This window comes from Hydractinia symbiolongicarpus, chromosome 14 (assembly GCF_029227915.1).
Source record: "Hydractinia symbiolongicarpus strain clone_291-10 chromosome 14, HSymV2.1, whole genome shotgun sequence".
Taxonomy (NCBI): domain Eukaryota; kingdom Metazoa; phylum Cnidaria; class Hydrozoa; order Anthoathecata; family Hydractiniidae; genus Hydractinia; species Hydractinia symbiolongicarpus.
In genome coordinates this window covers 17,068,252-17,090,591 of record NC_079888.1, presented here as the reverse complement: position 1 = coordinate 17,090,591, position 22,340 = coordinate 17,068,252, and the positions used below count along the sequence as shown (strand labels likewise).

Genomic DNA, 22,340 nt, shown 5'->3' with positions numbered 1-22,340 from the left:
TATAGCCGTACCGCTGTGGCGCAATGGACTAGCGCGTTGGACTTCTAATTCAAAGGTTGTGGGATCGACTCCCATCAGCGGTGATTTTTGCTAGTTTCTTACCAATGGTATTTAACAAAGGTACTGCGCAAACAAACCGAATTCAATGCGTTAAATCCAAACCAAATTCATTTAATGGGAAGCCAAGAGTAATAACGCAGTACATAATAGAAATTATTGGAGCATCCGTAGTCATGTAAGGCATTCGATATGCTGATTCACTAAAAGATTTTTTTGTAGCAATTACTTTCTACTAACCACTCTCTCTGCACAAGAACACTTGATCAAAGAAAAAGCAAAGCCAAATAGGCCATCAATCTATTATTGACAAAGCATTTAGATTTTTACTCTACATATTGTTTTGGCTTGCTGCACTCGACTGTTAACATATCCATCCTGTTAACGAATGATTACTAGATGTGCAAACATTTTGTTGGGTTAAATTGCTCCAGTGCCTATCAAATATCAGTAACCGTGCCGCTGTGGTGCAATGGACTAGCGCGTTGGACTACTAATTCAAAGGTTGTGGGTTCGACTCCCATCAGCGGTGATTTTTGCTAGTTTGTTACCAATGCTATTTAACAAAGGTGCTGCGCAAACAAACCGAATTCAATGTGTTTAATCAAAACCAAGTTCATTTAATGGGATGCCAAGATTAATAACGCCGAACAAAATAGAATTTAATGGAATTTCGGTAGTCATTTAAGGCATTCCATATGCTGCTTCACTAAAAGATTTTTTTGCAGCAATTACTTTCTACTAACCACTCTCTCTGCACAAGAACACTTGATCAAAGAAAAAGCAAAGCCAAATAGGTCATCAATCTATTATTGACAAAGCATTTAGATTTTTACTCTACATGTTGTTTTGGCTTGCTGCACTCGACTGTTAGCATATCCATCCTGTTAACGATTGATTATTAGATGTGCAAACATTTTGTTGGGTTAAATTGCTCCAATGCCTATCAAATATCAGTAACCGTTCCGCTGTGGCGCAATGGATTAGCGCGTTGGACTTCTAATTCAAAGGTTGTGGGTTCGACTCCCATCAGCGGTGATTTATGCTAGATTTTTACCCTTACCCTAAATCCAAACCAAATTCATACAATGGGAAGCCAAGAGTAATAACGCGGAACATAATAGAAATTATTGGAACATCCGTAATCATGTAAGGCATTCGATATGCTGATTCACTAAAAGATTTTTTTGTAGCAATTACTTTCTACTAACCACTCTCTCTGCACAAGAAGACTTGATCAAAGAAAAAGCAAAGCCAAATAGGTCATCAATCTATTATTGACAAAGCATTTAGATTTTTACTCTACATATTGTTTTGGCTTGCTGCACTCGACTGTTAGCATATCCATCCTGTTAACGAATGATTACTAGATGTGCAAACATTTTGTTGGGTTAAATTGCTCCAATGCCTATCAAATATCAGTAACCGTGCCGCTGTGGCGCAATGGACTAGCGCGTTGGACTTCTAATTCAAAGGTTGTGGGTTCGACTCCCATCAGCGGTGATTTATGCTAGATTTTTACCCTTGATATTGCACAGAGATGCTTAGCAAACAAACGTGTTCAATGTGTCAAATCCAAACCAAATTCATACAATGGGAAGCCAAGAGTAATAACGCAGAACATAATAGAAATTATTGGAACATCCGTAGTCATGTAAGGCATTTGATATGCTGATTCACTAAAAGATTTTTTTGCAGCAATTACTTTGTACTAACCACTCTCTCTGCACAAGAACACTTGATCAAAGAAAAAGCAAAACAAAATGTGTAATCAATTTAATATTGACAAAGTCTTTAGATATTTACTCTACATATTGTTTTGGCTTACCGCACTCAAATGTTGACATATCCATCATGTTACCGAATGGTTACTAGATGTGTAACCATTTTCTTGGGTTAAATCGCTGCAATGCCTATCATATTTATACAGCCGTGCCGCTGTGGCGCAATGGACTAGCGCGTTGGACTTCTAATTCAAAGGTTGTGGGTTCTACTCCCATCAGCGGTGATTTTTGCTAGTTTCTTACCAATGCTATTTAACAAAGGTGCTGCGCAAACAAACCGAATTTATTGTGTTTAATCAAAACCAAGTTCATTTAATGGGACGCCAAGATTAATAACGCCGAACAAAGTAGAATTTAATAGAATTTCCGTAGTCATTTAAGGCATTCCATATGCTGATTCACTAAAAGATTTTTTTGCAGCAATTACTTTCTACTAACCACTCTCTCTGCACAAGAACACTTGATCAAAGAAAAAGCAAAGCCAAATAGGTCATCAATCTATTATTGAGAAAGCATTTAGATTTTTACTCTAAATATTGTTTTGGCTTGCTGCACTCGACTGTTAACATATCCATCCTGTTAACGAATGATTACTAGATGTGCAAACATTTTGTTGGGTTAAATTGCTCCAATGCCTATCAAATATCAGTAACCGTGCCGCTGTGGTGCAATGGACTAGCGCGTTGGACTTCTAATTCAAAGGTTGTGGGTTCGACTCCCATCAGCGGTGATTTTTGCTAGTTTCTTACCAATGCTATTTAACAAAGGTGCTGCGCAAACAAACCGAATTCAATGTGTTTAATCAAAACCAAGTTCATTTAATGGGACGCCAAGATTAATAACGCCGAACAAAATAGAATTTAATGGAATTTCCGTAGTCATTTAAGGCATTCCATATGCTGATTCACTAAAAGATTTTTTTGCAGCAATTACTTTCTACTAACCACTCTCTCTGCACAAGAACACTTGATCAAAGAAAAAGCAAAACAAAATGTGTCATCAATCTATTTTTGACAAAGCATTTAGATTTTTACTCTACATATTGTTTTGGCTTGCTGCACTCGACTGTTAACATATCCATCCTGTTAACGAATGATCACTAGATGTGTAACCATTTTCTTGGGTTAAATCGCTGCAATGCCTATCATATTTATACAGCCGTGCCGCTGTGGCGCAATGGACTAGCGCGTTGGACTTCTAATTCAAAGGTTGTGGGTTCGACTCCCATCAGCGGTGATTTATGCTAGATTTTTACCCTTGATATTGCACAGAGATGCTTAGCAAACAAACGTGTTCAATGTGTTAAATCCAAACCAAATTCATACAATGGGAAGCCAAGAGTAATAACGCAGAACATAATAGAAATTATTGGAACATCCGTAGTCATGTAAGGCATTTGATATGCTGATTCACTAAAAGATTTTTTTGCAGCAATTACTCTGTACTAACCACTCTCTCTGCACAAGAACACTTGATCAAAGAAAAAGCAAAGCCAAATAGGTCATCAATCTATTATTGACAAAGCATTTAGATTTTTACTCTACATATTGTTTTGGCTTGCTGCACTCGACTTTTAACATATCCATCCTGTTAACGAATGATTACTAGATGTGCAAACATTTTGTTGGGTTAAATTGCTCCAATGCCTATCAAATATCAGTAACCGTGCCGCTGTGGCGCAATGGACTAGCGCGTTGGACTTCTAATTCAAAGGTTGTGGGTTCGACTCCCATCAGCGGTTATTTTTGCTAGATTTTTACCCTTGCTATTGCACAGAGATGCTTAGCAAACAAACGTGTTCAATGCGTTAAATCCAAACCAATTTCATTTAATGGGAAGCCAAGAGTAATAACGCAGAACATAATAGAAATTAATGGCACATCCGTAGTCATGTAAGGCAATCGATATGCTGATTCACTAAAAGATTTTTTTGCAGCAATTACTTTCTACTAACCACTCTCTCTGCACAAGAACACTTGATCAAAGAAAAAGCAAAGCCAAATTGGTCATCAATCTATTATTGAGAAAGCATTTAGATTTTTACTCTAAATATTGTTTTGGCTTGCTGCACTCGACTGTTAACATATCCATCCTGTTAACGAATGATTACTAGATGTGCAAACATTTTGTTGGGTTAAATTGCTCCAATGCCTATCAAATATCAGTAACCGTGCCGCTGTGGTGCAATGGACTAGCGCGTTGGACTTCTAATTCAAAGGTTGTGGGTTCGACTCCCATCAGCGGTGATTTTTGCTAGTTTCTTACCAATGCTATATAACAAAGGTGCTGCGCAAACAAACCGAATTCAATGTGTTTAATCAAAACCAAGTTCATTTAATGGGACGCCAAGATTAATAACGCCGAACAAAATAGAATTTAATGGAATTTCCGTAGTCATTTAAGGCATTCCATATGCTGATTCACTAAAAGATTTTTTTGCAGCAATTACTTTCTACTAACCAATCTCTCTGCACAAGAACACTTGATCAAGGAAAAAGCAAAACAAAATGTGTCATCAATCTATTATTGACAAAGCATTTAGATTTTTACTCTACATATTGTTTTGGCTTGCTGCACTCGACTGTTAACATATCCATCCTGTTAACGAATGATCACTAGATGTGTAACCATTTTCTTGGGTTAAATCGCTGCAATGCCTATCATATTTATAGAGCCGTGCCGCTGTGGCGCAATGGACTAGCGCGTTGGACTTCTAATTCAAAGGTTGTGGGTTCGACTCCCATCAGCGGTGATTTATGCTAGATTTTTACCCTTGATATTGCACAGAGATGCTTAGCAAGCAAACGTGTTCAATGTGTTAAATCCAAACCAAATTCATACAATGGGAAGCCAAGAGTAATAACGCAGAACATAATAGAAATTAATGGAACATCCGTAGTCATGTAAGGCATTTGATATGCTGATTCACTAAAAGATTTTTTTGCAGCAATTACTTTGTACTAACCACTCTCTCTGCACAAGAACACTTGATCAAAGAAAAAGCAAAACAAAATGTGTCATCAATTTAATATTGACAAAGTCTTTAGATATTTACTCTACATATTGTTTTGGCTTACCGCACTCGACTGTTAACATATCCATCATGTTACCGAATGGTTACTAGATGTGTAACCATTTTCTTGGGTTAAATCGCTGCAATGCCTATCATATTTATACAGCCGTGCCGCTGTGGCGCAATGGACTAGCGCGTTCAATTCAAAGGTTGTGGGTTCGACTCCCATCAGCGGTGATTTTTGCTAGTTTCTTACCAATGCTATTTAACAAAGGTGCTGCGCAAACAAACCGAATTCAATGTGTTTAATCAAAACCAAGTTCATTTAATGGGACGCCAAGATTAATAACGCCGAACAAAATAGAATTTAATGGAATTTCCGTAGTCATTTAAGGCATTCCATATGCTGATTCACTAAAAGATTTTTTTGCAGCAATTACTTTCTACTAACCACTCTCTCTGCACAAGAACACTTGATCAAAGAAAAAGCAAAACAAAATGTGTCATCAATCTATTATTGACAAAGCATTTAGATTTTTACTCTACATATTGTTTTGGCTTGCTGCACTCGACTGTTAACATATCCATCCTGTTAACGAATGATCACTAGATGTGTAACCATTTTCTTGGGTTAAATCGCTGCAATGCCTATCATATTTATACAGCTGTGCCGCTGTGGCGCAATGGACTAGCGCGTTGGACTTCTAATTCAAAGGTTGTGGGTTCGACTCCCATCAGCGGTGATTTATGCTAGATTTTTACCCTTGATATTGCACAGAGATGCTTAGCAAACAAACGTGTTCAATGTGTTAAATCCAAACCAAATTCATACAATGGGAAGCCAAGAGTAATAACGCAGAACATAATAGAAATTATTGGAACATCCGTAGTCATGTAAGGCATTTGATATGCTGATTCACTAAAAGATTTTTTTGCAGCAATTACTTTGTACTAACCACTCTCTCTGCACAAGAACACTTGATCAAAGAAAAAGCAAAACAAAATGTGTCGTCAATTTAATATTGACAAAGTCTTTAGATATTTACTCTACATATTGTTTTGGCTTACCGCACTCGACTGTTAACATATCCATCATGTTACCGAATGGTTACTAGATGTGTAACCATTTTCTTGGGTTAAATCGCTGCAATGCCTATCATATTTATACAGCCGTGCCGCTGTGGCGCAATGGACTAGCGCGTTCAATTCAAAGGTTGTGGGTTCGACTCCCATCAGCGGTGATTTTTGCTAGTTTCTTACCAATGCTATTTAACAAAGGTGCTGCGCAAACAAACCGAATTCAATGTGTTTAATCAAAACCAAGTTCATTTAATGGGACGCCAAGATTAATAACGCCGAACAAAATAGAATTTAATGGAATTTCCGTAGTCATTTAAGGCATTCCATATGCTGATTCACTAAAAGATTTTTTTGCAGCAATTACTTTCTACTAACCACTCTCTCTGCACAAGAACACTTGATCAAAGAAAAAGCAAAACAAAATGTGTCATCAATCTATTATTGACAAAGCATTTAGATTTTTACTCTACATATTGTTTTGGCTTGCTGCACTCGACTGTTAACATATCCATCCTGTTAACGAATGATCACTAGATGTGTAACCATTTTCTTGGGTTAAATCGCTGCAATGCCTATCATATTTATACAGCTGTGCCGCTGTGGCGCAATGGACTAGCGCGTTGGACTTCTAATTCAAAGGTTGTGGGTTCGACTCCCATCAGCGGTGATTTATGCTAGATTTTTACCCTTGATATTGCACAGAGATGCTTAGCAAACAAACGTGTTCAATGTGTTAAATCCAAACCAAATTCATACAATGGGAAGCCAAGAGTAATAACGCAGAACATAATAGAAATTATTGGAACATCCGTAGTCATGTAAGGCATTTGATATGCTGATTCACTAAAAGATTTTTTTGCAGCAATTACTTTGTACTAACCACTCTCTCTGCACAAGAACACTTGATCAAAGAAAAAGCAAAACAAAATGTGTCATCAATTTAATATTGACAAAGTCTTTAGATATTTACTCTACATATTGTTTTGGCTTACCGCACTCGACTGTTAACATATCCATCATGTTACCGAATGGTTACTAGATGTGTAACCATTTTCTTGGGTTAAATCGCTGCAATGCCTATCATATTTATACAGTCGTGCCGCTGTGGCGCAATGGACTAGCGCGTTGGACTTCTAATTCAAAGGTTGTGGGTTCGACTCCCATCAGCGGTGATTTTTGCTAGTTTCTTACCAATGCTATTTAACAAAGGTGCTGCGCAAACAAACCGAATTCAATGTGTTTAATCAAAACCAAGTTCATTTAATGGGACGCCAAGATTAATAACGCCGAACAAAATAGAATTTAATGGAATTTCCGTAGTCATTTAAGGCATTCCATATGCTGATTCGCTAAAAGATTTTTTTGCAGCAATAACTTTCTACTAACCACTCTCTCTGCACAAGAACACTTGATCAAAGAAAAAGCAAAACAAAATGTGTCATCAATCTATTATTGACAAAGCATTTAGATTTTTACTCTACATATTGTTTTGGCTTGATGCACTCGACTGTTAACATATCCATCCTGTTAACGAATGATCACTAGATGTGTAACAATTTTCTTGGGTTAAATCGCTGCAATGCCTATCATATTTATATAGCCGTACCGCTGTGGCGCAATGGACTAGCGCGTTGGACTTCTAATTCAAAGGTTGTGGGTTCGACTCCCATCAGCGGTGATTTTTGCTAGTTTCTTACCAATGCTATTTAACAAAGGTACTGCGCAAACAAACCGAATTCAATGCGTTAAATCCAAACCAAATTCATTTAATAGGAAGCCAAGAGTAATAACGCGGAACATAATAGAAATTATTGGAACATCCGTAATCATGTAAGGCATTTGATATGCCGATTCACTAAAAGATTTTTTTGCAGCAATTACTTTGTACTAACCACTCTTTCTGCACAAGAACTTTTGATCAAAGAAAAAGCGAAACAAAATGTGTCATCAATTTAATATTGACAAAGTATTTAGATATTTACTCTACATATTGTTTTGGCTTACTGCACTCGACTGTTAACATATTCATCATGTTAACGAATGATTACTAGATGTGCAAACATTTTGTTGGGTTAAATTGTTCCAATGCCTATCAAATATCAGTAACCGTGCCGCTGTGGCGCAATGGACTAGCGCGTTGGACTTCTAATTCAAAGGTTGTGGGTTCGACTCCCATCAGCGGTGATTTTTACTAATTTCTTACCAATGCTATTTAACAAAGGTGCTGCGAAAACAAACCGTATTCAATGTGTTTAATCAAAATCAAGTCCATTTACTGGAACGCCAAGATTAATAACGCAGAACAAAGTAGAATTTAATGGAATTTCCGTAGTCATTTAAGGCATTCCATATGCTGATTCACTAGAAGTTTTTTTCATTTGCAGTAATTACTTTCTAGTAGCTACTCTCTCTGCGCAAGGGCACTTGATCAAAGAAAAAGCAAAACAAAATAGGTCATCAATTTAAAATTGACAAAGTATTTAGATATTTACTCTACATATTGTTTTGGCTTACTGCACTCGACTGTTAACATATTCATCATGTTAACGAATGATTACTAGATGTGCAAACATTTTGTTGGGTTAAATTGTTCCAATGCCTATCAAATATCAGTAACCGTGCCGCTGCGGCGCAATGGACTAGCGCGTTGGACTTCTAATTCAAAGGTTGTGGGTTCTACTCCCATCAGCGGTGATTTATCCAAGATTTTTACCCTTGCTATTGCACGGAGATGCTTAGCAAACAAACGTGTTCAATGCCTTAAATCCAAACCAAATTCATTTAATGGGAAGCCAAGAGCAATAACGCAGTACATAATAGAAATTATTGGAACATCCGTAGTCATGTAAGGCATTCGATATGCTGATTCACTAAAAGATTTTTTTGTAGCAATTACTTTCTACTAACCACTCTCTCTGCACAAGAACACTTGATCAAAGAAAAAGCAAAACAAAATAGGTCATCAATTTAAAATTGACAAAGTATTTAGATATTTACTCTACATATTGTTTTGGCTTACTGCACTCGACTGTTAACATATTCATCATGTTAACGAATGATTACTAGATGTGCAAACATTTTGTTGGGTTAAATTGTTCCAATGCCTATCAAATATCAGTAACCGTGCCGCTGCGGCGCAATGGACTAGCGCGTTGGACTTCTAATTCAAAGGTTGTGGGTTCTACTCCCATCAGCGGTGATTTATGCTAGATTTTTACCCTTGATATTGCACAGAGATGCTTAGCAAACAAACGTGTTCAATGTGTTAAATCCAAACCAAATTCATACAATGGGAAGCCAAGAGTAATAACGCAGAACATAATAGAAATTATTGGAACATCCGTAGTCATGTAAGGCATTTGATATGCTGATTCACTAAAAGATTTTTTTGCAGCAATTACTTTGTACTAACCACTCTCTCTGCACAAGAACACTTGATCAAAGAAAAAGCAAAACAAAATGTGTCATCAATTTAATATTGACAAAGTCTTTAGATATTTACTCTACATATTGTTTTGGCTTACCGCACTCGACTGTTAACATATCCATCATGTTACCGAATGGTTACTAGATGTGTAACCATTTTCTTGGGTTAAATCGCTGCAATGCCTATCATATTTATACAGTCGTGCCGCTGTGGCGCAATGGACTAGCGCGTTGGACTTCTAATTCAAAGGTTGTGGGTTCGACTCCCATCAGCGGTGATTTTTGCTAGTTTCTTACCAATGCTATTTAACAAAGGTGCTGCGCAAACAAACCGAATTCAATGTGTTTAATCAAAACCAAGTTCATTTAATGGGACGCCAAGATTAATAACGCCGAACAAAATAGAATTTAATGGAATTTCCGTAGTCATTTAAGGCATTCCATATGCTGATTCGCTAAAAGATTTTTTTGCAGCAATAACTTTCTACTAACCACTCTCTCTGCACAAGAACACTTGATCAAAGAAAAAGCAAAACAAAATGTGTCATCAATCTATTATTGACAAAGCATTTAGATTTTTACTCTACATATTGTTTTGGCTTGATGCACTCGACTGTTAACATATCCATCCTGTTAACGAATGATCACTAGATGTGTAACAATTTTCTTGGGTTAAATCGCTGCAATGCCTATCATATTTATATAGCCGTACCGCTGTGGCGCAATGGACTAGCGCGTTGGACTTCTAATTCAAAGGTTGTGGGTTCGACTCCCATCAGCGGTGATTTTTGCTAGTTTCTTACCAATGCTATTTAACAAAGGTACTGCGCAAACAAACCGAATTCAATGCGTTAAATCCAAACCAAATTCATTTAATAGGAAGCCAAGAGTAATAACGCGGAACATAATAGAAATTATTGGAACATCCGTAATCATGTAAGGCATTTGATATGCCGATTCACTAAAAGATTTTTTTGCAGCAATTACTTTGTACTAACCACTCTTTCTGCACAAGAACTTTTGATCAAAGAAAAAGCGAAACAAAATGTGTCATCAATTTAATATTGACAAAGTATTTAGATATTTACTCTACATATTGTTTTGGCTTACTGCACTCGACTGTTAACATATTCATCATGTTAACGAATGATTACTAGATGTGCAAACATTTTGTTGGGTTAAATTGTTCCAATGCCTATCAAATATCAGTAACCGTGCCGCTGTGGCGCAATGGACTAGCGCGTTGGACTTCTAATTCAAAGGTTGTGGGTTCGACTCCCATCAGCGGTGATTTTTACTAATTTCTTACCAATGCTATTTAACAAAGGTGCTGCGCAAACAAACCGTATTCAATGTGTTTAATCAAAATCAAGTCCATTTACTGGAACGCCAAGATTAATAACGCAGAACAAAGTAGAATTTAATGGAATTTCCGTAGTCATTTAAGGCATTCCATATGCTGATTCACTAGAAGTTTTTTTCATTTGCAGTAATTACTTTCTAGTAGCTACTCTCTCTGCGCAAGGGCACTTGATCAAAGAAAAAGCAAAACAAAATAGGTCATCAATTTAAAATTGACAAAGTATTCAGATATTTACTCTACATATTGTTTTGGCTTACTGCACTCGACTGTTAACATATTCATCATGTTAACGAATGATTACTAGATGTGCAAACATTTTGTTGGGTTAAATTGTTCCAATGCCTATCAAATATCAGTAACCGTGCCGCTGCGGCGCAATGGACTAGCGCGTTGGACTTCTAATTCAAAGGTTGTGGGTTCTACTCCCATCAGCGGTGATTTATCCAAGATTTTTACCCTTGCTATTGCACGGAGATGCTTAGCAAACAAACGTGTTCAATGCCTTAAATCCAAACCAAATTCATTTAATGGGAAGCCAAGAGCAATAACGCAGTACATAATAGAAATTATTGGAACATCCGTAGTCATGTAAGGCATTCGATATGCTGATTCACTAAAAGATTTTTTTGTAGCAATTACTTTCTACTAACCACTCTCTCTGCACAAGAACACTTGATCAAAGAAAAAGCAAAGCCAAATAGGTCATCAATCTATTATTGACAAAGCATTTAGATTTTTGCTCTACATATTGTTTTGGCTTGCTGCACTCGACTTTTAACATATCCATCCTGTTAACGAATGATTACTAGATGTGCAAACATTTTGTTGGGTTAAATTGCTCCAATGCCTATCAAATATCAGTAACCGTGCCGCTGTGGTGCAATGGACTAGCGCGTTGGACTTCTAATTCAAATGTTGTGGGTTCGACTCCCATCAGCGGTAATTTTTGCTAGTTTCTTACCAATGCTATTTAACAAAGGTGCTGCGCAAACAAACCGAATTCAATGTGTTTAATCAAAACCAAGTTCATTTAATGGGACGCCAAGATTAATAACGCCGAACAAAATAGAATTTAATGGAATTTCCGTAGTCATTTAAGGCATTCCATATGCTGATTCACTAAAAGATTTTTTTGCAGCAATTACTTTCTACTAACCACTCTCTCTGCACAAGAACACTTGATCAAAGAAAAAGCAAAACAAAATGTGTCATCAATCTATTATTGACAAAGCATTTAGATTTTTACTCTACATATTGTTTTGGCTTGCTGCACTCGACTGTTAACATATCCATCCTGTTAACGAATGATCACTAGATGTGTAACCATTTTCTTGGGTTAAATCGCTGCAATGCCTATCATATTTATACAGCCGTGCCGCTGTGGCGCAATGGACTAGCGCGTTGGACTTCTAATTCAAAGGTTGTGGGTTCGACTCCCATCAGCGGTGATTTATGCTAGATTTTTACCCTTGATATTGCACAGAGATGCTTAGCAAACAAACGTGTTCAATGTGTTAAATCCAAACCAAATTCATACAATGGGAAGCCAAGAGTAATAACGCAGAACATAATAGAAATTATTGGAACATCCGTAGTCATGTAAGGCATTTGATATGCTGATTCACTAAAATATTTTTTTGCAGCAATTACTTTGTACTAACCACTCTCTCTGCACAAGAACACTTGATCAAAGAAAAAGCAAAACAAAATGTGTCATCAATTTAATATTGACAAAGTCTTTAGATATTTACTCTACATATTGTTTTGGCTTACCGCACTCGACTGTTAACATATCCATCATGTTACCGAATGGTTACTAGATGTGTAACCATTTTCTTGGGTTAAATCGCTGCAATGCCTATCATATTTATACAGCCGTGCCGCTGTGGCGCAATGGACTAGCGCGTTGGACTTCTAATTCAAAGGTTGTGGGTTCGACTCCCATCTGCGGTGATTTTTGCTAGTTTCTTACCAATGCTATTTAACAAAGGTGCTGCGCAAACAAACCGAATTCAATGTGTTTAATCAAAACCAAGTTCATTTAATGGGACGCCAAGATTAATAACGCTGAACAAAATAGAATTTAATGGAATTTCCGTAGTCATTTAAGGCATTCCATATGCTGATTCACTAAAAGATTTTTTTGCAGCAATTACTTTCTACTAACCACTCTCTCTGCACAAGAACACTTGATCAAAGAAAAAGCAAATCAAAATGTGTCATCAATCTATTATTGACAAAGCATTTAGATTTTTACTCTACATATTGTTTTGGCTTGCTGCACTCCACTGTTAACATATCCATCCTGTTAACGAATGATCACTAGAAGTGTAACCATTTTCTTGGGTTAAATCGCTGCAATGCCTATCATATTTATATAGCCGTACCGCTGTGGCGCAATGGACTAGCGCGTTGGACTTCTAATTCAAAGGTTGTGGGATCGACTCCCATCAGCGTTGATTTTTGCTAGTTTCTTACCAATGCTATTTAACAAAGGTACTGCGCAAACAAACCGAATTCAATGCGTTAAATCCAAACCAAATTCATATAATGGGAAGCCAAGAGTAATAACGCAGTACATAATAGAAATTATTGGAGCATCCGTAGTCATGTAAGGCATTCGATATGCTGATTTACTAAAAGATTCTTTTGTAGCAATTACTTTCTACTAACCACTCTCTCTGCACAAGAACACTTGATCAAAGAAAAAGCAAAGCCAAATAGGTCATCAATCTATTATTGACAAAGCATTTAGATTTTTACTCTACATATTGTTTTGGCTTGCTGCACTCGACTGTTAACATATCCATCCTGTTAACGAATGATTACTAGATGTGCAAACATTTTGTTGGGTTAAATTGCTCCAGTGCCTATCAAATATCAGTAACCGTGCCGCTGTGGTGCAATGGACTAGCGCGTTGGACTACTAATTCAAAGGTTGTGGGTTCGACTCCCATCAGCGGTGATTTTTGCTAGTTTCTTACCAATGCTATTTAACAAAGGTGCTGCGCAAACAAACCGAATTCAATGTGTTTAATCAAAACCAAGTTCATTTAATGGGACGCCAAGATTAATAACGCCGAACAAAATAGAATTTAATGGAATTTCCGTAGTCATTTAACGCATTCCATATGCTGCTTCACTAAAAGATTTTTTTGCAGCAATTACTTTCTACTAACCACTCTCTCTGCACAAGAACACTTGATCAAAGAAAAAGCAAAGCCAAATAGGTCATCAATCTATTATTGACAAAGCATTTAGATTTTTACTCTGCATGTTGTTTTGGCTTGCTGCACTCGACTGTTAACATATCCATCCTGTTAACGAATGATCACTAGATGTGTAACCATTTTCTTGGGTTAAATCGCTGCAATGCCTATCATATTTTTACAGCCGTGCCGCTGTGGCGCAATGGACTAGCGCGTTGGACTTCTAATTCAAAGGTTGTGGGTTCGACTCCCATCTGCGGTGATTTATGCTAGATTTTTACCCTTGATATTGCACAGAGATGCTTAGCAAACAAACGTGTTCAATGTGTTAAATCCAAACCAAATTCATACAATGGGAAGCCAAGAGTAATAACGCAGAACATAATAGAAATTATTGGGACATCCGTAGTCATGTAAGGCATTTGATATGCTGATTCACTAAAAGATTTTTTTGCAGCAATTACTTTCTACTAACCACTCTCTCTGCACAAGAACACTTGATCAAAGAAAAAGCAAAACAAAATGTGTCATCAATCTATTATTGCCAAATCATTTAGATTTTTACTCTACATATTGTTTTGGCTTGCTGCACTCGACTGTTAACATATCCATCCTGTTAACGAATGATCACTAGATGTGTAACCATTTTCTTGGGTTAAATCGCTGCAATGCCTATCATATTTATATAGCCGTACCGCTGTGGCGCAATGGACTAGCGCGTTGGACTTCTAATTCAAAGGTTGTGGGTTCGACTCCCATCAGCGGTGATTTGTGCTAGATTTTTACCCTTACCCTAAATCCAAACCAAATTCATACAATGGGAAGCCAAGAGTAATAACACGGAACATAATAGAAATTATTGGAACATCCGTAATCATGTAAGGCATTTGATATGCCGATTCACTAAAAGATTTTTTTGCAGCAATTACTTTGTACTAACCACTCTTTCTGCACAAGAACTCTTGATCAAAGAAAAAGCAAAACAAAATGTGTCATCAATTTAATATTGACAAAGTATTTAGATATTTACTCTACATATTGTTTTGGCTTACTGCACTGGACTGTTAACATACTCATCATGTTAACGAATGATTACTAGATGTGCAAACATTTTGTTGGGTTAAATTGTTCCAATGCCTATCAAATATCAGTAACCGTGCCGCTGCGGCGCAATGGACTAGCGCGTTGGACTTCTAATTCAAAGGTTGTGGGTTCGACTCCCATCAGCGGTGATTTTTGCTAATTTCTTACCAATGCTATTTAACAAAGGTGCTGCGCAAACAAACCGTATTCAATGTGTTTAATCAAAACCAAGTCCATTTACTGGGACGCCAAGATTAATAACGCAGAACAAAGTAGAATTTAATGGAATTTCCGTAGTCATTTAAGGCATTCCATATGCTGATTCACTAGAAGTTTTTTTCATTTGCAGTAATTACTTTCTAGTAGCTACTCTCTCTCTGCGCAAGGGCACTTGATCAAAGAAAAAGCAAAACAAAATAAGTCATCAGTTTAAAATTGACAAAGTATTTAGATATTTACTCTACATATTGTTTTGGCTTACTGCACTCGACTGTTAACATATTCATCATGTTAACGAATGATTACTAGATGTGCAAACATTTGGTTGGGTTAAATTGTTCCAATGCCTATCAAATATCAGTAACCGTGCCGCTGCGGCGCAATGGACTAGCGCGTTGGACTTCTAATTCAAAGGTTGTGGGTTCGACGCCCATCAGCGGTGATTTATTCAAGATTTTTACCCTTGCTATTGCACGGAGATGCTTAGCAAACAAACGTGTTCAATGCCTTAAATCCAAACCAAATTCATTTAATGGGAAGCCAAGAGTAATAACGCAGTACATAATAGAAATTATTGGAACATCCGTAGTCATGTAAGGCATTCGATATGCTGATTCACTAAAAGATTTTTTTGTAGCAATTACTTTCTACTAACCACTCTCTCTGCACAAGAACACTTGATCAAAGAAAAAGCAAAGCCAAATAGGTCATCATTCTATTATTGACAAAGCATTTAGATTTTTACTCTACATATTGTTTTGGCTTGCTGCACTCGACTTTTAACATATCCATCCTGTTAACGAATGATTACTAGATGTGCAAACATTTTGTTGGGTTAAATTGCTCCAATGCCTATCATATTTATACAGCCGTGCCGCTGTGGCCTAATGGACTAGCGCGTTGGACTTCTAATTCAAAGGTTGTGGGTTCGACTCCCATCAGCGGTGATTTATGCTAGATTTTTACCCTTGATATTGCACAGAGATGCTTAGCAAACAAACGTGTTCAATGTGTTAAATCCAAACCAAATTCATACAATGGGAAGCCAAGAGTAATAATGCAGAACATAATAGAAATTATTGGAACATCCGTAGTCATGTAAGGCATTTGATATGCTGATTCACTAAAAGATTTTTTTGCAGCAATTACTTTGTACTAACCACTCTCTCTGCACAAGAACACTTGATCAAAGAAAATGCAAAACAAAATGTGTCATCAATTTAATATTGACAAAGTCTTTAGATATTTACTCTACATATTGTTTTGGCTTACCGCACTCGACTGTTAACATATCCATCATGTTACCGAATGGTTACTAGATGTGTAACCATTTTCTTGGGTTAAATCGCTGCAATGCCTATCATATTTATACAGCCGTGCCGCTGTGGCGCAATGGACTAGCGCGTTGGACTTCTAATTCAAAGGTTGTGGGTTCGACTCCCATCAGCGGTGATTTTTGCTAGTTTCTTACCAATGCTATTTAACAAAGGTGCTGCGTAAACAAACCGAATTCAATGTGTTTAATCAAAACCAAGTTCATTTAATGGGACGCAAAGATTAATAACGCCGAACAAAATAGAATTTAATGGAATTTCCGTAGTCATTTAAGGCATTCCATATGCTGATTCACTAAAAGATTTTTTTGCAGCAATTACTTTGTACTAACCACTCTCTCTGCACAAGAACACTTGATCAAAGAAAATGCAAAACAAAATGTGTCATCAATTTAATATTGACAAAGTCTTTAGATATTTACTCTACATATTGTTTTGGCTTGCTGCACTCGACTGTTAACATATCCATCCTGTTAACGAATGATTACTAGATGTGCAAACATTTTGTTGGGTTAAATTGCTCCAGTGCCTATCAAATATCAGTAACCGTGCCGCTGTGGTGCAATGGACTAGCGCGTTGGACTACTAATTCAAAGGTTGTGGGTTCGACTCCCATCAGCGGTGATTTTTGCTAGTTTCTTACCAATGCTATTTAACAAAGGTGCTGCGCAAACAAACCGAATTCAATGTGTTTAATCAAAACCAAGTTCATTTAATGGGATGCCAAGATTAATAACGCCGAACAAAATAGAACTTAATGGAATTTTCGTAGTCATTTAAGGCATTCCATATGCTGCTTCACTAAAAGATTTTTTTGCAGCAATTACTTTCTACTAACCACTCTCTCTGCACAAGAACACTTGATCAAAGAAAAAGCAAAGCCAAATAGGTCATCAATCTATTATTGACAAAGCATTTAGATTTTTACTCTACATGTTATTTTGGCTTGTTACACTCGACTGTTAGCATATCCATCCTGTTAACGAATGATTACTAGATGTGCAAACATTTTGTTGGGTTAAATTGCTCCAATGCCTATCAAATATCAGTAACCGTTCCGCTGTGGCGCAATGGACTAGCGCGTTGGACTTCTAATTCAAAGGTTGTGGGTGCGACTCCCATCACCGGTGATTTATGCTAGATTTTTACCCTTACCCTAAATCCAAACCAAATTCATACAATGGGAAGCCAAGAGTAATAACGCGGAACATAATAGAAATTATTGGAACATCCGTAATCATGTAAGGCATTTGATATGCTGATTCACTAAAAGATTTTTTTGCAGCAATTACTTTGTACTAACCACTCTCTCTGCACAAGAACACTTGATCAAAGAAAAAGCAAAACAAAATGTGTCATCAATTTAATATTGACAAAGTATTTAGATATTTACTCTACATATTGTTTTTGCTTACTGCACTCGACTGTTAACATATTCATCATGTTAACGAATGATTACTAGATGTGCAAACATTTTGTTGGGTTAAATTGTTCCAATGCCTATCAAATATCAGTAACCGTGCCGCTGCGGCGCAATGGACTAGCGCGTTGGACTTCTAATTCAAAGGTTGTGGGTTCGACTCCCATCAGCGGTGATTTTTGCTAATTTCTTACCAATGCTATTTAACAAAGGTGCTGCGCAACCAAACCGTATTCAATGTGTTTAATCAAAACCAAGTCCATTTACTGGGACGCCAAGATTAATAACGCAGAACAAAGTAGAATTTAATGGAATTTCCGTAGTCATTTAAGGCATTCCATATGCTGATTCACTAGAAGTTTTTTTCATTTGCAGTAATTACTTTCTAGTAGCTACTCTCTCTCTGCGCAAGGGCACTTGATCAAAGAAAAAGCAAAACAAAATAGGTCATCAGTTTAAAATTGACAAAGTATTTAGATATTTACTCTACATAGTGTTTTGGCTTACTGCACTCGACTGTTAACATATTCATCATGTTAACGAATGATTACTAGATGTGCAAACATTTGGTTGGGTTAAATTGTTCCAATGCCTATCAAATATCAGTAACCGTGCCGCTGCGGCGCAATGGACTAGCGCGTTGGACTTCTAATTCAAAGGTTGTGGGTTCGACTCCCATCAGCGGTGATTTATCCAAGATTTTTACCCTTGCTATTGCACGGAGATGCTTAGCAAACAAACGTGTTCAATGCCTTAAATCCAAACCAAATTCATTTAATGGGAAGCCAAGAGTAATAACGCAGTACATAATAGAAATTATTGGAACATCCGTAATCATGTAAGGCATTTGATATGCTGATTCACTAAAAGATTTTTTTGCAGCAATTACTTTGTACTAACCACTCTCTCTGCACAAGAACACTTGATCAAAGAAAAAGCAAAACAAAATGTGTCATCAATTTAATATTGACAAAGTATTTAGATATTTACTCTACATATTGTTTTGGCTTACTGCACTCGACTGTTAACATATTCATCATGTTAACGAATGATTACTAGATGTGCAAACATTTTGTTGGGTTAAATTGTTCCAATGCCTATCAAATATCAGTAACCGTGCCGCTGCGGCGCAATGGACTAGCGCGTTGGACTTCTAATTCAAAGGTTGTGGGTTCGACTCCCATCAGCGGTGATTTTTGCTAATTTCTTACCAATGCTATTTAACAAAGGTGCTGCGCAAACAAACCGTATTCAATGTGTTTAATCAAAACCAAGTCCATTTACTGGGACGCCAAGATTAATAACGCAGAACAAAGTAGAATTTAATGGAATTTCCGTAGTCATTTAAGGCATTCCATATGCTGATTCACTAGAAGTTTTTTTCATTTGCAGTAATTACTTTCTAGTAGCTACTCTCTCTCTGCGCAAGGGCACTTGATCAAAGAAAAAGCAAAACAAAATAGGTCATCAGTTTAAAATTGACAAAGTATTTAGATATTTACTCTACATAATGTTTTGGCTTACTGCACTCGACTGTTAACATATTCATCATGTTAACGAATGATTACTAGATGTGCAAACATTTGGTTGGGTTAAATTGTTCCAATGCCTATCAAATATCAGTAACCGTGCCGCTGCGGCGCAATGGACTAGCGCGTTGGACTTCTAATTCAAAGGTTGTGGGTTCGACTCCCATCAGCGGTGATTTATCCAAGATTTTTACCCTTGCTATTGCACGGAGATGCTTAGCAAACAAACGTGTTCAATGCCTTAAATCCAAACCAAATTCATTTAATGGGAAGCCAAGAGTAATAACGCAGTACATAATAGAAATTATTGGAACATCCGTAGTCATGTAAGGCATTCGATATGCTGATTCACTAAAAGATTTTTTTGTAGCAATTACTTTCTACTAACCACTCTCTCTGCACAAGAACACTTGATCAAAGAAAAAGCAAAGCCAAATAGGTCATCAATTAAATATTGACAAAGCATTTAGACTTTTACTCAACATATTGTTTTGGCTTACTCCACTCGGGTGTTAACATATCCATCATGTTACCGAATGGTTACTAGATGTGTAACCATTTTCTTGGGTTAAATCGCTGCAATGCCTATCATATTTATATAGCCGTGCCGCTGTGGCGCAATGGACTAGCGCGTTGGACTTCTAATTCAAAAGTTGTGGGTTCGACTCCCATTAGCGGTGATTTTTGCTAGTTTCTTACCAATGCTATTTAACAAAGGTGCTGCGCAAACAAACCGAATTCATTGTGTTTAATCAAAACCAAGTTCATTTAATGGGACGCCAAGATTAATAACGCCGAACAAAGTAGAATTTAATAGAATTTCCGTAGTCATTTAAGGCATTTCATATGCTGATTCACTAAAAGATTTTTTTGCAGCAATTACTTTCTACTAACCACTCTCTCTGCACAAGAACACCTGATCAAAGAAAAAGCAAAGCCAAATAGGTCATCAATTAAATATTGACAAAGCATTTAGACTTTTACTCAACATGTTGTTTTGGCTTACTGCACTCGACTGTTAACATATTCATCATGTTACCGATTGATCACTAGATGTGTAACCATTTTCTTGGGTTAAATCGCTGCAATGCCTATCATATTTATATAGCCGTGCCGCTGTGGCGCAATGGACTAGCGCGTTGGACTTTTAATTCAAAGGTTGTGGGTTCGACTCCCATCAGAGGTGATTTTTGCTAGTTTCTTACCAATGCTATTTAACAAAGGTGCTGCGCAAACAAACAGAATTCAATGTGTTTAATCAAAACCAAGTTCATTTAATGGGACGCCAAGATTAATAACGCCGAAAAAAATAGAATTTAATGGAATTTCCGTCGTCATTTAAGGCATTCCATATGCTGATTCACTAGAAGTTTTTTTCATTTGCAGTAATTACTTTCTAGTAGCTCCTCTCTCTGCGCAAGGGCACTTGATCAAAGAAAAAGCAAAACAAAATAGGTCATCAATTTAAAATTGACAAAGTATTTAGATATTTACTCTACATATTGTTTTGGCTTACTGCACTCGACTGTTAACATATTCATCATGTTAACGAATGATTACTAGATGTGTAAACATTTTGTTGGGTTAAATTGTTCCAATGCCTATCAAGTATCAGCAACCGTGCCGCTGCGGCGCAATGGACTAGCGCGTTGGACTTCTAATTCAAAGGTTGTGGGTTCGACTCCCATCAGCGGTGATTCATCCAAGATTTTTACCCTTGCTATTGCACAGAGATGCTTAGCAAACAAACGTGTTCAATGCCTTAAATCCAAACCAAATTCATTTAATGGGAAGCCAAGAGTAACAACGCAGTACATAATAGAAATTATTGGAACAGCCGTAGTCATGTAAGGCATTCGATATGCTGATTCACTAAAAGATTTTTTTGTAGCAATTACTTTCTACTAACCATTCTCTCTGCACAAGAACACTTGATCAAAGAAAAAGCAAAGCCAAATAGGTCATCAATTAAATATTGACAAAGCATTTAGATTTTTACTCTACATATTGTTTTGGCTTGCTGCACTCGACTGTTAGCATATCCATCCTGTTAACGAATGATTACTAGATGTGCAAACATTTTGTTGGGTTAAATTGCTCCAATGCCTATCAAATATCAGTAACTGTGCCGCTGTGGCGCAATGGACTAGCGCGTTGGACTTCTAATTCAAAGGTTGTGGGTTCGACTCCCATCAGCGGTGATTTTTGCTAGTTTCTTACCAATGCTATTTAACAAAGGTGCTGCGCAAACAAACCGAATTCATTGTGTTTAATCAAAACCAAGTTCATTTAATGGGACGCCAAGATTAATAACGCCGAACAAAGTAGAATTTAATAGAATTTCCGTAATCATTTAAGGCATTCCATATGCTGATTCACTAAAAGATTTTTTTGCAGCAATTACTTTCTACTAACCACTCTCTCTGCAAAAAAACACCTGATCAAAGAAAAAGCAAAGGCAAATAGGTCATCAATTAAATATTGACAAAGCATTTAGACTTTTACTCAACATGTTGTTTTGGCTTACTGCACTCGACTGTTAACATATCCATCATGTTACCGAATGATCACTAGATGTGTAACCATTTTCTTGGGTTAAATCGCTGCAATGCCTATCATAATTATATAGCCGTGCCGCTGTGGCGCAATGGACTAGTACGTTGGACTTCTAATTCAAAGGTTGTGGGTTCGACTCCAATCAGCGGTGATTTTTGCTAGTTTCTTACCAATGCTATTTAACAAAGGTGCTGCGCAAACAAACAGAATTCAATGTGTTTAATCAAAACCAAGTTCATTTAATGGGACGCCAAGATTAATAACGCC

At 37.0% G+C, this 22,340-nt stretch overlaps 1 protein-coding gene and 37 non-coding genes across 38 annotated transcripts in view; 37 read left to right on the top strand and 1 right to left on the bottom strand.

Annotated features, from left to right (window-relative positions):
* The window catches only part of LOC130625230 (piggyBac transposable element-derived protein 1-like), a 104,455-nt gene that overhangs the window by 76,889 nt on the left and 5,226 nt on the right, over positions 1–22,340 (bottom strand). The window lies entirely within an intron of this gene.
* Trnar-ucu (transfer RNA arginine (anticodon UCU)) lies at positions 10–83 on the top strand. The gene has a single exon. It is a non-coding gene; the product is annotated as a tRNA-Arg (tRNA).
* On the top strand, positions 516–589 carry Trnas-acu (transfer RNA serine (anticodon ACU)). The gene has a single exon. It is a non-coding gene; the product is annotated as a tRNA-Ser (tRNA).
* Trnar-ucu (transfer RNA arginine (anticodon UCU)) lies at positions 1,022–1,095 on the top strand. Its single transcript has one exon. It is a non-coding gene; the product is annotated as a tRNA-Arg (tRNA).
* Positions 1,487–1,560, top strand: Trnar-ucu (transfer RNA arginine (anticodon UCU)). The gene has a single exon. It is a non-coding gene; the product is annotated as a tRNA-Arg (tRNA).
* Positions 1,992–2,065, top strand: Trnar-ucu (transfer RNA arginine (anticodon UCU)). The gene has a single exon. It is a non-coding gene; the product is annotated as a tRNA-Arg (tRNA).
* Positions 2,498–2,571, top strand: Trnar-ucu (transfer RNA arginine (anticodon UCU)). The gene has a single exon. It is a non-coding gene; the product is annotated as a tRNA-Arg (tRNA).
* Trnar-ucu (transfer RNA arginine (anticodon UCU)) lies at positions 3,004–3,077 on the top strand. Its single transcript has one exon. It is a non-coding gene; the product is annotated as a tRNA-Arg (tRNA).
* Trnar-ucu (transfer RNA arginine (anticodon UCU)) lies at positions 3,509–3,582 on the top strand. The gene has a single exon. It is a non-coding gene; the product is annotated as a tRNA-Arg (tRNA).
* On the top strand, positions 4,014–4,087 carry Trnar-ucu (transfer RNA arginine (anticodon UCU)). Its single transcript has one exon. It is a non-coding gene; the product is annotated as a tRNA-Arg (tRNA).
* Positions 4,520–4,593, top strand: Trnar-ucu (transfer RNA arginine (anticodon UCU)). Its single transcript has one exon. It is a non-coding gene; the product is annotated as a tRNA-Arg (tRNA).
* Trnar-ucu (transfer RNA arginine (anticodon UCU)) lies at positions 5,524–5,597 on the top strand. Its single transcript has one exon. It is a non-coding gene; the product is annotated as a tRNA-Arg (tRNA).
* Positions 6,528–6,601, top strand: Trnar-ucu (transfer RNA arginine (anticodon UCU)). The gene has a single exon. It is a non-coding gene; the product is annotated as a tRNA-Arg (tRNA).
* On the top strand, positions 7,033–7,106 carry Trnar-ucu (transfer RNA arginine (anticodon UCU)). The gene has a single exon. It is a non-coding gene; the product is annotated as a tRNA-Arg (tRNA).
* Trnar-ucu (transfer RNA arginine (anticodon UCU)) lies at positions 7,539–7,612 on the top strand. Its single transcript has one exon. It is a non-coding gene; the product is annotated as a tRNA-Arg (tRNA).
* Trnar-ucu (transfer RNA arginine (anticodon UCU)) lies at positions 8,045–8,118 on the top strand. Its single transcript has one exon. It is a non-coding gene; the product is annotated as a tRNA-Arg (tRNA).
* Trnar-ucu (transfer RNA arginine (anticodon UCU)) lies at positions 9,565–9,638 on the top strand. The gene has a single exon. It is a non-coding gene; the product is annotated as a tRNA-Arg (tRNA).
* On the top strand, positions 10,071–10,144 carry Trnar-ucu (transfer RNA arginine (anticodon UCU)). Its single transcript has one exon. It is a non-coding gene; the product is annotated as a tRNA-Arg (tRNA).
* On the top strand, positions 10,577–10,650 carry Trnar-ucu (transfer RNA arginine (anticodon UCU)). Its single transcript has one exon. It is a non-coding gene; the product is annotated as a tRNA-Arg (tRNA).
* Trnar-ucu (transfer RNA arginine (anticodon UCU)) lies at positions 11,592–11,665 on the top strand. The gene has a single exon. It is a non-coding gene; the product is annotated as a tRNA-Arg (tRNA).
* Positions 12,098–12,171, top strand: Trnar-ucu (transfer RNA arginine (anticodon UCU)). The gene has a single exon. It is a non-coding gene; the product is annotated as a tRNA-Arg (tRNA).
* Positions 12,603–12,676, top strand: Trnar-ucu (transfer RNA arginine (anticodon UCU)). Its single transcript has one exon. It is a non-coding gene; the product is annotated as a tRNA-Arg (tRNA).
* On the top strand, positions 13,109–13,182 carry Trnar-ucu (transfer RNA arginine (anticodon UCU)). Its single transcript has one exon. It is a non-coding gene; the product is annotated as a tRNA-Arg (tRNA).
* Trnas-acu (transfer RNA serine (anticodon ACU)) lies at positions 13,615–13,688 on the top strand. The gene has a single exon. It is a non-coding gene; the product is annotated as a tRNA-Ser (tRNA).
* Trnar-ucu (transfer RNA arginine (anticodon UCU)) lies at positions 14,121–14,194 on the top strand. Its single transcript has one exon. It is a non-coding gene; the product is annotated as a tRNA-Arg (tRNA).
* On the top strand, positions 14,626–14,699 carry Trnar-ucu (transfer RNA arginine (anticodon UCU)). The gene has a single exon. It is a non-coding gene; the product is annotated as a tRNA-Arg (tRNA).
* On the top strand, positions 15,091–15,164 carry Trnar-ucu (transfer RNA arginine (anticodon UCU)). Its single transcript has one exon. It is a non-coding gene; the product is annotated as a tRNA-Arg (tRNA).
* Positions 15,603–15,676, top strand: Trnar-ucu (transfer RNA arginine (anticodon UCU)). Its single transcript has one exon. It is a non-coding gene; the product is annotated as a tRNA-Arg (tRNA).
* On the top strand, positions 16,108–16,181 carry Trnar-ucu (transfer RNA arginine (anticodon UCU)). Its single transcript has one exon. It is a non-coding gene; the product is annotated as a tRNA-Arg (tRNA).
* On the top strand, positions 16,613–16,686 carry Trnar-ucu (transfer RNA arginine (anticodon UCU)). The gene has a single exon. It is a non-coding gene; the product is annotated as a tRNA-Arg (tRNA).
* Positions 17,119–17,192, top strand: Trnas-acu (transfer RNA serine (anticodon ACU)). Its single transcript has one exon. It is a non-coding gene; the product is annotated as a tRNA-Ser (tRNA).
* Trnar-ucu (transfer RNA arginine (anticodon UCU)) lies at positions 18,090–18,163 on the top strand. Its single transcript has one exon. It is a non-coding gene; the product is annotated as a tRNA-Arg (tRNA).
* Positions 18,602–18,675, top strand: Trnar-ucu (transfer RNA arginine (anticodon UCU)). Its single transcript has one exon. It is a non-coding gene; the product is annotated as a tRNA-Arg (tRNA).
* On the top strand, positions 19,107–19,180 carry Trnar-ucu (transfer RNA arginine (anticodon UCU)). The gene has a single exon. It is a non-coding gene; the product is annotated as a tRNA-Arg (tRNA).
* Positions 19,619–19,692, top strand: Trnar-ucu (transfer RNA arginine (anticodon UCU)). Its single transcript has one exon. It is a non-coding gene; the product is annotated as a tRNA-Arg (tRNA).
* Trnar-ucu (transfer RNA arginine (anticodon UCU)) lies at positions 20,124–20,197 on the top strand. The gene has a single exon. It is a non-coding gene; the product is annotated as a tRNA-Arg (tRNA).
* On the top strand, positions 21,140–21,213 carry Trnar-ucu (transfer RNA arginine (anticodon UCU)). The gene has a single exon. It is a non-coding gene; the product is annotated as a tRNA-Arg (tRNA).
* Trnar-ucu (transfer RNA arginine (anticodon UCU)) lies at positions 21,645–21,718 on the top strand. The gene has a single exon. It is a non-coding gene; the product is annotated as a tRNA-Arg (tRNA).